We start from the raw sequence: 14,340 nt of genomic DNA on the forward strand, positions 1-14,340 counted from the left end.
TATGCCGATTTCTTTGTTGATATCGGTTCGCATACAACGACAGATCTCTATTCACATACGCGACTACTAATCACAATCGACCCGTATAGAAATGACATCATCGAGAGCGAATGACGAATCTTTGGCACTCGACCTTGCCGTAACGCGCTTTCGTTGCATTTTTACAAATTTACACCCTAGTCGCGCCTAAAGAAATTTTATTTCAAAAATATCTTAGTGTCCAAAAGTGTAAAAAAGGGGATACTAATCAGAGAAATTTTCTCTCACTTTCTTCAATCATATTAAATGTTTTCAAAATCAAGTTCACTGTCGTCGACGACAATTTATCTGATACATTACAATACAGAACAACAATATTGTATCGAGTACAATACACAATTTACAATACAAATACAATACCGACAATAATTTTGCGGCTGCGGCTGACTTTTATTGTTATGCAACCTGACACATATTTTGCGTACAATAGGTCATTACTGACATTATTATACTGGCTAAAAGTGGTATAAATTTAGTAATATACCACCTCATTTGTAGACATCTTAAATGAAACACTTTGGAGTGAACTCTAGATATTTTTTTCTTTTTTTTCCTTTTGTTTTTTTATTATTATTATTTTCATTTTTAACTTCCCGTAGGATAGTTATAGTAATGGGCCGAAAATCGAAAATGAAAATTTTTGCATTTCTCGACGTTTTGAAGGTTTCTGAACATTTTTAAGGCATACCTCAGAAACTAAATGGATGTGTGTGTGTTTAATAAGGGTAGTCAGATTTATATATTAGGTTGTCAAATATCTCCCTTCCGCTTTTTTGCTATTGGTTTATAATACAAAAAGGCGGAAGGGAGATATTTGACAACCCAATATTTTAACCGTTATATTCCATGGATGCTATAGCATCCACGTCAAATATTACGCATGTGTTTTTCGCAAGGTGCTACAGGAAAAAAATGAGATAATACGAAAATACCCAAAGAATCAGTGAGCCATTACCTGTACAGGTAAAATTATAACGAAAACCTATAATCAACTTCAAAATTTGGATGCTATAGCATCCACGTCATTCTGGAGCACAATGAAAATGAATGCTATATAAATATTATTTTGTGCAATCAGGTTTTTTCGTAGCTTTTTTCTAAGAGCTCTGGTCTTGCAATCCCAGATTTCAGGTTTAATACCCACATTGGACATCTTGATATCAAGCAGTAAAAATTAAGTAGTAAAATTACCAAAATGGTTTATAACGACTTTTAATGCCTTATAAATTTTCTGCTTGTATTGACAAAACAATTGCTTTTGATGATAAAAAAATTATCACATCTTTTTTTATTTTCCATAAAATGTTTTTGTAATTTTGGATTAAAAATTCAAAAAATTACCCAGGCTAAGCACAGTCTAAGCGCCACTCTGGTACAAATGTTTACCCGAGTGCGTTTAGACTGTTTATGTAATGGGGCACTTTTAAAATTTTGTGTTAAAACTATTGAAAAATGTGAAAATGCCGCCAAGCTAAGCACAGTATAAGTGAAAATGTCGGACAGAATTATTTGCAAATGCGTTTAGACTGTGACTATGCGGGAGCACTTTTTCAATTTTGTGTAAATTAGGCAACTATTTTTTTTTTGAAATTGAATTCAAAATGATAATGACTATTGTTAATGTTCTGGAGATAAATTGATTTATGATTTACATTTGATTTGCTCAGATATAACAATAAGATAGCAAAAATAATGAATTGTAATAATATATTTGAAACCGTTTAAACTTTCTCGAATATTTCATTACAGTACCGGAAGTTCCAGCAATTTGTCTTAAGGCGCGATGCCATACACCACTAGTTTTTTTAATAATTCAGACATTTTTAAACAAATCTAAGGCATTTTTTACATTCAAATATTTTACAAAACATACCAAAATATTTTTAGAAATTTATTAACTTTGTTCGTCTTTATTACCACACCTTGTCTCTAATTGCTCGTTTAGTGTCTCTAATGACACTCTCTATAATATTCATCTCTATGTGTCGATATTTATCTTTCACAATATATAATTTACTCCTTTAGCTACTAACTTAAAATAAAATAATTATACCTATATCTTCTGTAATATAAAAATAAATTGCAAAATGTGTTGGTAAGCGCATAACTCAACAACCCCTGAACCGATTTGGCCAATTTTGTTTTAAAATGTTCGTTAAAGTCCAAGGATGGTTCTTACAGTGAGAAAAAATCGAATTATTGCCGGGAAAATCCTAAAAACAGCCCTTTTCTTTTTCTCATATAAACGTTAGTATTTTCATATTTTTGCCATCGGATAAGGAATATTTACTCAAGTCAATTGAGCGTTTTGGGTCTGAATTTTTTTACTGTGCTCCAATTTGTATGAAATTTTGAAATTAGGTTTATCTTACTCTCAAGTTCAAAAGTGAAAATAATTTAGGATTCCTTTGCCCTCTCAGTGGTGTAATTTCTTTTTTTTTCAAAGTAACGTCGAATATCGACAAAAGAACTAATTATAAGAAAAAAATGTTTTATGTTTTTCAAAAAACGAAAATACTCATCATTTTATTTAAAGCAGTTGTACATTTAATATCCACATGGGTGGATGTATATACATTTCGGTTATAGACTGTAGTGTAAAAAAAACATAATAATTTTTGACTAATTGGTAAATATCAATATAGGTTATTAAAAAAAATTTGGAACTTTTGAATTGTAAACATAAGTACAGGACAAGGTCTGTCGGGTCATCTAGTTTTTAAATATAAATAAGTAAAGTAGTATTTATATTCCATTGACAATTTTGTTTGGTCTAAAATTTGTCTAGTAGCCACTCAAAAAAATGAATTTCAAGTCGATAATTAGTCCTTGGTGCTATATTAAATTCAATGCTACTACATCCATGAGATGAGATATTTGAATACATCAAAAATGGTACAATGGAATTTATAATATGTAATATATATATTTATATATAAATATATATATATATATATATATATATGTATATATATATATATATATATATATATATATATAATATTTTTTAAATAAGGAAGGAACCTTGAAATGTCGATAGCCGTAAAGTCTTTGTGTAAATTTTGTGATGTAACTACTATGAGGTAATATACGATTCGCACTTTGGACGATATTCCAGATATTTTAATATATATATATATATATATATATATATATATATATTATATATATGTTGAATTTGAGTTAAAAAGTCGGGCGTTACATCAGTAAAAAAATTATTTATTTAAAATCCATACGTTTCGGCTAGCATCTTAGCCTTCATTCAGTGGCAATCAATTTAAAATTTTGTATCCTTTTATAACGTATGAAATCATTATTAATCCATGGTATGAGTATGTGCACATTGATAAAATATATATTTTTTAACATCACAGATGGTAAAATACACAAATAAACATGATAACTTAATAAGTTGTCGAAACTATATAATTACTGTTCGGAGTTTAAGATAGAAATTTCACATTTTTTCTTGAAGCAGTTTTTAGCATGTGTTCAAATTTTACGGGAAATTTAAAAAGCGATGGGATCTTGTCATTTTGTAAGAAATTTTGATACGCTATTTAGGAACCACGTGTTTGTTTCGTTCAGGGCCGCCGTGTTGTCGAATCGTTTGTTTATGACCCTGTCGTTATGCAATTGCAAAAACAACCCCTTCTTTTAATTACGTTCTTTTCAAAATGTAAAATTTTTGGGTTGAAAAAATCTATATTATGGTTTAAATTATTAATATGATCGGTTAACATCGTCTTAAATTGTTTGGGATTTTTTGAGTTATTTTAAACAAATAAATTTCTAAAAACTTTCATACTATTTTTATTGATGTAACGCCCGACTTTTTAACTCAAATTAAACATATTATATCAACATCAAATTGAAGACTATTAAATTATATATATATATATATATATATCAATTTATTTATGACTATACACTCATATGATTCGAATGCTTACATACTTTCCCGCAAACAAGAGAGAAATTCTTGACGCTCTTACATATCTGTCTGTCTTATAACCAATACCACAAAAACATACATATCATACCAATTGATACCATTGACGTACTAATTGGTAATCGACAGCAAAAGACAATAATTTACTTTACATTTTTGGAAATAGTTTACTTTTTTCTTCTCTAGCATTTTGGATCAGGAGTAAAGTACTCCAGTACAGGATGCAGAAAATTTTTAGATCCTTTGATGATAATCCATGTCTCTGATTTGTGAAGATTTTTAATACAATCTTTACAAATTGTAAATCAATTTAAAAAAAAAATTGTTGCCCAATTTACATAAAATTGAAAAAGTGCTCCCGTATAGTCACAGTCTAAACGCATTTGCGAATAATTCTGTGCGACATTTTCACTTATACTGTGCTTAGCTTGGCGGCATTTTCACATTTTTCAATAGTTTTCACAAAATTGCACAAAAGTGCTCCAGTACGTAAACAATCTAAACGCACTTGGGTAAACATTTGTACCAGAGTGGCGCTTAGACTGTGCTTAGTCTGGGTAATTTTTTCAATTTTTTAATCCAAAATTTTATGGAAACGAAAAAAATATGTAATATTTTTTTATCCTCAAAAGCAATTGTTTTGTTAATACAAGCAGAAAGTTTTCTAGATCATTCAAATCGGACGCTTGGTTCACTCAAAAACTGCAATTTTTTGCACATTTAGCTCTGTATCTTCGAAATGGCGGGACCTGTCTTTGCCAAAAACTAATCACCTCTTCTCCCAATCATTACAAATTGAATGTTTTTTAGATCATTCAAATCCGATACTCTGTTCTCTCAAAAACTCTATTTGTATTTTCTGCACTCTTTGCTCCGTATCTCCGTAACGGCTGGACCTGCCTTTGCCAAAAACTAATCAGCACATTTCCTTATCAATAGGGATTGAATGTTTTTTGAACCATTTAAATCGGTTGATCCGTGCGCCCGAAAACGTGGGCGAAAAATTGTATCCATACATACAAACACACACACACACACATCCATTTTTTCTGAGGTATGCCAAAACGTTCAGAAACCTTCAAAACGTCGAGAAATTTAAAAATTTTTAATTCCGATTTTCGGCCCATTACAATAACTTACCCTACGGGAAGTTAATAATATTTTATGGAAAATAAAAAAAATGTAATATTTTTTATCCTCAAAAGCAATTGTTTTGTTAATACAAGCAGAAAGTTTTTTAGATCATTCGAATGGGACTCTTAGTTAACTCAATTTCATGCACATTTAGTTTTGTATCTTCGAAATGGCGGTACCTGCCTTTGCCAAAAACTAATCACCTTTTCTCCCAATAATTACAAATCGAATGTTTTTTAGATCATTCAAATCCGATACTCCGTTCTCTCAAAAACTCGATTTCTATTTTCTGCACTCTTTGCTCCGTATCTCCGAAACTGGCTGGACCTGGCTTTGCCAAAAACTAATCAGCACATCTACCTAACAATAGAGATCGAATGTTTTTTAAACTATTCGAATCGGTTGATCCGTGCGCCCGAAAACGTGGACGAAAAAATGCGAATACTATTTTACAAGTTGAATTTTGGTATTCGGATGTCTATTTTGCGATCCAGTATGGATTTATATGATCTAGTTCCCTTTAAGCAACAAAATCCTTTTCACTATACTTTGAAAATCTTGTTCATTTGTTAAATCAGTGGTCAATTCTATCAAAATAGTTAACAAAAAGTCCTTAAACTGTCAACTCCTTCAAAATACAGCATTGCTCCACTTCTTATAGGTTTGTAATACAGGGTGGTCCTTAATATGGACATTTTCGAATTTCCTTGCTCCCAAGGGCCAAATTGATAAAAAACAATTTTCTGAAAGTTTTAGCTCTTAATATTTACGTTTAGATCGAGCGCAATTCAATCAAAGTTTTGTATGAAAATAGCATGACAAAAATTTCAAAAATTTTGCAGAGCGTCGAATTTTCAATAAAAAATGACACGAGTTTTCACTTTTAAATCATTTGTTGCTAAGTTATACCTAAAAATTATTTTTTTTAATTTTCAGAATTTTTTCCATGCTATTTCCATACGAAGTTTGATTGAATTGCGCTCTATCTAAACGTTAATATTAAGAGCTCAAACTTTCAGAGAATTGTTTTTTATCAATTCGGAACCGTTTGAGCCCCTCGGAGCAAAGAAATTCGAAAATGTCCACATGAAGGACCACCCTAGTCTGTATTTTTGCTAGGATTCAGGATCCCTTGAAAATAAAAATGTTACTCTTTCGAATACTATGTTACAAATAGAATTTTGGTATCAGGATGGTAAATGTTCCAAATTTGTTTGTGGAAAATATTTCTAGCATAAATTTAATTTTGTACGGACGTCTATGTGTTGTTTGCTGGTTTGCTCGTTTGCTCGTTTACTCGTTTACTAATTTGCTCGAATGCACATGTATAACACTTTCCATTCCTCTTGGAGAATATATGGTACAGTCAAGGTCGTCGATGGTAAGAAATATGTACATAGTTGTAAATTCAGGAAATTCTTTCGAAAACTATGAAATTTTTTTAAATCCTAGAGGTGGTAGAATAAATTTCTTTTCTGGTATTCTTGGGAATTGTTATGTCATAATTGTATTCTTCGACTTGTCTAGTTTTGACTTTGCCAAAATATTGACGCTCGACTATTTTGGCTTCCTTAGTTTTTTTCCATGGGACATTTTATTTAATTTTTTTTTTTTTTTTTGATTTAATTTATCTAAACTACATCACTTTAGTTTATATTATGTAACTCTTGAACCATTTGATTTACCCGAATGATGTATATGGGAAATTTGTTTAAAATTGAATATATTACAATATTGTAGAACATTATTTAGTCCTACAATAACTCGGTATACTTTAAAATTGATATTGAATATTCATATACAATACTATTGCATTTAATTTTTTAAGTACATCACTTTTGTTTATATTCTGTAACTTTTGAACCGTTTGACTTACATGAATGATGTAATTTATATATATAGTTTTTGACTTTGCCCAAATATTGACGCTCGACTATTATGGCTTCCTTGGTTTTTTTTTCCATGGGACATCTTTCAATTTACTTTTGGAGTTGCACAATTATGATCTACTCATTGTTTTGTTTTTTGAACGAGGAATAGTGAAATATCTTGAATTTTGGCAAAATTTGTCCACTTCCTCGATTTTCAGAACCATTGATCTTAATTATATCCTATTATTCTTAAGGACAGGAATTTGTCTAAAGATAACAATTTTTAAGTAGATATATTTTTTGGTTTTGCAATATTTCTGTACCAAGAACTATCTTTTGTCTAAGAAATATCAAAATTATGTACTACTGTTTAAAATGGATGACTGGATCAAAATTTTAGTATCACAACTATGTCCTTTGTACTTGTAATCAATTTCTTCTAGAAATCTGTTGTTAAATTATTTTCTGATCCTTGTTTTTAGAACATACATCTATCAACTAATTAGTACCATAAATATATCCTACCTTATTCTGTAAAATTCCTTTTCTTATCCAAAAATTGACCACCATTAGATCTTTTCTTCTTGCTCCTTTAATTTTTAACAAACCTGTCTCAAATCTGACCTTTTATTAGATTTTATCAATTCCTATTTTGACGATCTTTGCTAAAAACTTTTTTTAAAAATATTTCATACTGTATTCTATCAAGTTAGTACTATATCACTGACTAAATGGTAAAAGTATTCTATTAGCAATAAATAACAACAAACAACAATAACAATACTAAGTCATTTATTTATTCGCACAAAACACAAAAGTCGTTTCTAATTACTAAAAAAGAAATTTCAATGTTGAAAAAAAAATTGAACGATATGGTCTGATTGGAATCGATATGAGAATCTTGTAAGAAAATACTGATGCGAAAAAATTTACTTCAAGAATTTTCTTATATTATAATATTTAATATTTAAATATAAACTAATAGTAATGTCAATGTAATTGATATTAAAAAAATGTAAAAATGAAACAATTTTCAGTGTAATTTAGAAAAAAATGTGAACGATATTATCTGATTTGGAATCTAAAGAGAATCTTATAGGAAAAGGTTTTATGCCAACAAAAAATATTTTATTTCATGAATTTTGTATTTATTTTTGTAGTTATAAATAATTAAATATAAATGAAATGCAATAATATATAATAAATATAAACATAATGCAATATATAATAAATAAAACAATTTTTAGTGGCAAAATAACATATTGTTCTAATTGGGATTTTAAAAAAATCTTATAAGAAAAAAAAACATGAATTTCATAGTTAAAAATTCTTAACTATAAACTAAGCTTAATTTTCATTTATTAAAATATTAATAAGTGAAAGAAAGCAAATTATAAAAATAGGTATTCTTATACTAAATATAAATATAATGCAATATATAATAAATAAAACAATTTTCAGTGTTATACATTATATATATCATTTGAATTAGAATTTTAAAAAAATCTTATAAGAACAAAAAATCATGAATTTTATAGTTAAAATTTTTATAATTATAATTTAATTTCCATATTAAAAAGCAAATTATGGAAAATGGGTGTTTAAATTTTATAAATTTTTGTATTTATTTTTATAGTTATAAATATTTAAATATAAACTAACAGTAATGTTAATGTAATTGGTGTTAAAATGCAAAAAATATAACAATTTTTAGTGTAATTTTTTAAAAAAAGTATATGGTCTGATTGGAATATTTTAATTCATGAATTTTGTATTATTTTTTATTATTATTTTTTTGTATTATTTACATATAATCTTAAATTTAAACTAGCTGTAATGGGATTCTGTCTTAAGGCAATTAAGGCATCGTGCCTTGAGGCAATTGCTGGAACTTCCCGTGCCAAAAATTATTATTTTTTAATCAAAAATATTATTTTTAACGATTAACATTTTTGAAAAAATTTACTTCGAAAAAATAAGATTTTTTAGAATTTTAAATTGGACAAAAAATTACTTTTTTTGAAAAAAAATTTTTTTTTTTAAAAAATTTTAAACAATTTTTTTTTATAAAAATTTTTTTTTTGGAAAAAAATGTTATCTTCATTTTGATATATTTGGAAGATCTGAACTTTTTTTCAAAGCAATCGTACTGCTTTAACTGCATAGGGACAAAATATAAGCGCGTAAGCGCCGCGTCGCTGTCTAACGGAAAAACATGGTACGGAACCCATAGGAATGTAAACAAAACTCATACTTATTGTTAAAATCTCAATAAAATATCTGGTAATTTGATATGCATATGTCTAATGTCTAATGATTATTGTTGACCGCCAATGTTATTTTTTTTTAGTTTTTTTTTACTAGATCTCTGAAACCGCTAGACCTATCTTCATGAAATTTGATCAAATCTTCATCTTGTTAATACAAGTAAAATGTTTTTTGAACTATACAAATCGACGCTCCGTTCTCTTAAAAACTGAGTTACCGTTTTTGGCCCTTTTTGCCCCATATCTTTGGAACGGCTAGAATGTTTTTTTAATTTTCAAATTGCTTCATCCGTATCCGAACACACACATGCACGCACACACACACACAACACATACACACACATACATCAATTTTCTCTAAGGTATGCCAACATATTCAGAAACCTCTGAAACGTGAAGATATATAAAAATTTTCATTTTCGATTTTTTTGCGATTACTTACCCTATGGAAAATTAATTATAAATAAATCATTTTATCATCTCCAGAACATTAACAATCATCATTTCATTTTGAATCAAATTCCAAAAAAAAAATAGTTGCCAAATTTACACAAAATTGAAAAAGAGCTTCCGCATAGTCACAGTCTAAACGCATTTGCGAATAATTCTATGCGACATTTTCACTTATACTGTGCTCAGCTTGGCGGCAATTTCACATTTTTCAATAATTTTCACAAAATTGGAAAAGTGCTCCAGTACACAACAGTCTAAACGCACTTGGGTAAACATTTGTACCAGAGTGCGCTTAGACTGTGCTTAGCTTGGGTGATTTTTTGATTTTTAATCCAAAATTACAAAAAAATTTTTTGAAAAAAAATTAGAAACAAATTTTTTTTTTCCAAAATCAATTATTTTGTTGAAAAAAGCAGAAAGTTCATTGAATCATTTAAATCGGACGCTTAGTTCTCTCAAAAACAGCCATTTTTTTAAATTTAGCTCTGTATCTCCGAAACCTCTGGGCCTACCTTTGCCAAAAACTAATCAGCACATCTCCCTATCAATAGGAATCGAATGTTTTTTAAACCATCCAAATCGGTTGATCCGTTCTCTCAAAAACTCGCTTTCTATTTTTTGCACTCTTTGCTCCATATCTCCGTAACGGCTGGACCTGCCTTTGCCAAAACTAATCAGCACATCTCCCCTATCAATAGGAGTCGAATGTTTTTAAACCATTCAAATCGGTTGATCCGTGCGCCCGAAAACGTGGACGAAAAAAAGCGGACATACAAAACACACACACACACACACACACACACATCCATTTTTTCTGAAGTATGCCAAAATGTTCAAAAACCTTCAAAACGTCGAGAAATGTAAAAATTTTTGATTTCGATTTTTGGACGATTACTATAACTTACCCTACGGGAAGTTAATAATAATGTCAATCTAATTGGTGTCAGAATGCAAAATAAAAGTATCACAATTTTCAGTATATTTTTCAAAAAAAAAGTTTGAACTATATGGTCTAATTGGAATATTTTAATTTATGAATTTTGTATTTAGTTTTTCTAAATATAAACTTAAATTTAAATAATAATGTCTTCAAATAAAATTTATAAGATAATTTAATAATAAGATAATTTTCAGTGTATTTTCAAAAAAAAAACGTCTAAACGATTTAGTCTGATTAAAATCTAAAGAGAATCTTATAGGAAAATAAAAAAATTGTCTCTTTTCTTTTTTCTTTTTTTGTAATTTAATTTTATGAATTTTGTGTATATTTTTTTAGTTAAAAATACTTAACTATAGACTAAACGTAAATTCCAATAATACGTGCCAAAAAAGTCAATTATAAAAATTTTTAGTATCCAATTTTTTTACATTTTTATTACAATTTAAATTAAAAATATAAAATGTTGTTTTTCAAATATGAGTATTAGTAAACTATAAATATAACAACCTTTAGTGTTATTTCCGAAAAAAATATATAAGTGAATTCGCAAATAGTGTTAATTAATATTTATTTAAAAATTGTGCATCTGCACAGACAATGTTTTTATTTTTTACCAAGAACTATTTAACTTAGAAATTATTTCTAATATAAATAGATACATATATTCTCGTATATAATATATATATATATATATTATATATATATATATATTCTAAATATTCTATAAACCTGTTTTTTATCGCCAATAAATAAAAAGGGACTTTAAAAAACGATTACGGAAATAAACGGAATTTTATATACGGATGTGACATAAAAAATTATTTTACGCATTTTTGGTGAATATTTTTATTAAATAAAAAATGACTTTGCTCTTTCAAATCTAGCCTAATATTATTCCTAGAACACTTTATAAAACAGCGATTTATTGAGATTTTTATTGACATTATTTTGTTCATTACATGATTTTTGTTAAAATGTATATTTTAGAAAATATTTGCAGAAAATCGAAGAAAAATGCAAAAAAATTATGAATTTTTAGTGGCCAGTAACTTGAAAAGTATTAGTTTTTTTGAAAAACTTTAAAAGACATTTTTTCTTATAATTAGTTTTTCTATCGATATCCGACGTTTTTATCAAAAAATAAAATTACACAGCTGAGAAGGATTGTTTTATACCTAATTACAAAATTTCATACAAATTGGAGCACAGTAAAAAAATTCAGACCCTTATTTTTAGGAATCAGATAATTTTGTGGGCAAACGGATTAAGTTACAATATTGAAATTTATATGTATCATTACTTGAAGTATGTATGTATACGTGTGTTTATTAATTTTTTTTTATTTTTGTTTCAGGTATGTGCAAATTTCGCTTATAAATTGTGCAAAACTTTCCTTTGCCGACGCGAGAGACTGACCCGGTAAGACTTGCTTGCTTTTATATGAGGAATTCGATACGATTTATATATTATATATACATTTATATATATATATATATATATATATATGTATATAAACATATGTATATTTTCATATTTATATGATATTTATGTTTATATTGATTTGCATCAATTAAAATGCATCGCGTCAAGTTAAAATGCATCAATTAGTTGGAAAACAATTATGCAGTATAATGATTACTTTAGAATCATTCAATAATTGCTTAGGAAATATATAAATTCTGCACTAGTATGTATCCAAAATGAATCTATAAATTATAAAATCTAATTTTGAATTTCAAATTTTATTTAAATCGTATCCAAAATTAAGATTTCCATCCAAACGTTCGTCATTTACACCTGACTTTATATTGAGTAGAGAAACTCCATTGATTTTTATTCGTATAACTTTCCACGTGTAACATAAATAAATTAATTAATGTATCGATTTTACGATTTTAATATAAATTATTAGATAATTATTTAAAATTCTGGAAAAATTTCATAAAAACTGCGTATTCTATGAGAACGTTCATGGTTTATTAAATCATCGACAGATGTTTTAAATTTTTTTTTTATAATGGTATGGTTTAGGAATTCATATAAAAACTGTAAAAAAATCTGTTAATTATTTAAATTTTGCATTAGCAAATATTTTATAATTTTAATACTGATAGAAAAATTCTACTAGTGTTTAAAAGGTGCATTTATCTATGTCTAAATTAATTTGCATGTTTAGAAGCATTTTTTAGATATACCGAGTTGCTGTAGGGCTTTGTGATGTTAGACAATACTAAAGATAATTCAATTTTGAACAAATTTGCCAAATATATTAGTTAGTTACTATGAATAGTTTAAAAGTTATAAAAAATAAATGCACCGGTGAGTACAACTATACTTCACGTTTTTCAATAATGCGTCGGTTCAGATAAATTTAGGAGCATTTAGTTTAGGAGCATTTTTTAGGTATACCGAGTTGCTGTAGGGCTTTATCATGTTAGACAATATTAAAGATAATTGAATTTTGAACAAATTTGCCAAAAACATTACTTATATACAACAATTTTTTGCAAAGTTATAATAGATTTTATAAATGAATCCACCCATGCAAAAGCACTTGGGTTTGAGGTATTTTATTTTCAAAAAAAATACTGTTAATATTTTTATATAATAATAATATTATGTGCTAATACTATTTATTACAGTGCATTTATCTTACACAATTGTTACAAAATTATTATATTTAAAAAAAATTATATATATATTAAAAAAAAAATCGACTCCATAAAAAATCTTGCAAGAGAAAACTATTTTTTTTAAATTTTTTTAAAGTAATATTTTAATGTAATGTAAATATAATATTTTAGGAATTACATATCCAAATTACAGCCTTCTACAAACTATATTGTAGAAAATATAAATTTTCAAAGAAAAATATTCCCAAAAATTAATAAAAACCAAGTCTCTTATATGATGCGTGCTAATAGTTGCAAAAAATTTGTTTAAATTATTTTCATTAACAATTTTAAATAAATAATATTTTTGTATCTATTTTGTATCTATCAGAATATAAATACAATATTGTAGGATTTACATATCCAAATTACAGCCTTCGATAAACTTTATTGTAGAAAATGAATTTTCAAAAAAAAAAAAAAAATACCAAAAGTTAATATAAACCATATTTCTCATATGATACGTGCTAATATTTGCAAAAATATTTTTTTAATTAATTTTATTAACAGTTTTAAATAAATAATATTTTTGTATATAAATATAATATTTTAGGAATTACATATCCAAATTACAGCCTTCTACAAACTTTATTGTAGAAAATATAAATTTTCAAACAAAAATATTCCAAAAATTAATAAAAACCATATTTCTCATATGATACGTATTAATAGTTGCAAAAATATTTTTTTAATTAATTTCGTTAACAATTTTAAATAAATAATATTTTTGTATATAAATACATTAATGTAGCTACTATATATCCAAATTGTAGCCTTCTATAAATTATTTTGTAAAAAATATAAATTTTCAAAAAAACTACCACAAATTAGTACAAAAATGACTGTCGGTGCGTTAGTTGGTATAAATATTTATTTTTAATTATTTCTATAAATATTTTGCAAAAACAATATCTTTGCAAGTAAGTACAATATTATAGCTACTATATATCTAAATTGTAGCCGTCTATAGAATATTTTGTAAAAAATATAAATTTTCAAAAAAACTACCACA

At 26.9% G+C, this 14,340-nt stretch overlaps 1 protein-coding gene across 1 annotated transcript in view; it reads left to right on the top strand.

Moving 5' to 3' along the window:
* The window catches only part of LOC113389007 (decaprenyl-diphosphate synthase subunit 1-like), a 226,872-nt gene that overhangs the window by 106,812 nt on the left and 105,720 nt on the right, over nt 1-14,340 (top strand). The gene's annotated exons all lie outside the window — the stretch shown is intronic.

The sequence above is a fragment of the Ctenocephalides felis genome, unplaced genomic scaffold, assembly GCF_003426905.1.
Source record: "Ctenocephalides felis isolate EL2017-DRISC unplaced genomic scaffold, ASM342690v1 CF-g0.4_SCAFFOLD_03573, whole genome shotgun sequence".
Taxonomy (NCBI): Eukaryota; Metazoa; Arthropoda; class Insecta; order Siphonaptera; family Pulicidae; genus Ctenocephalides; species Ctenocephalides felis.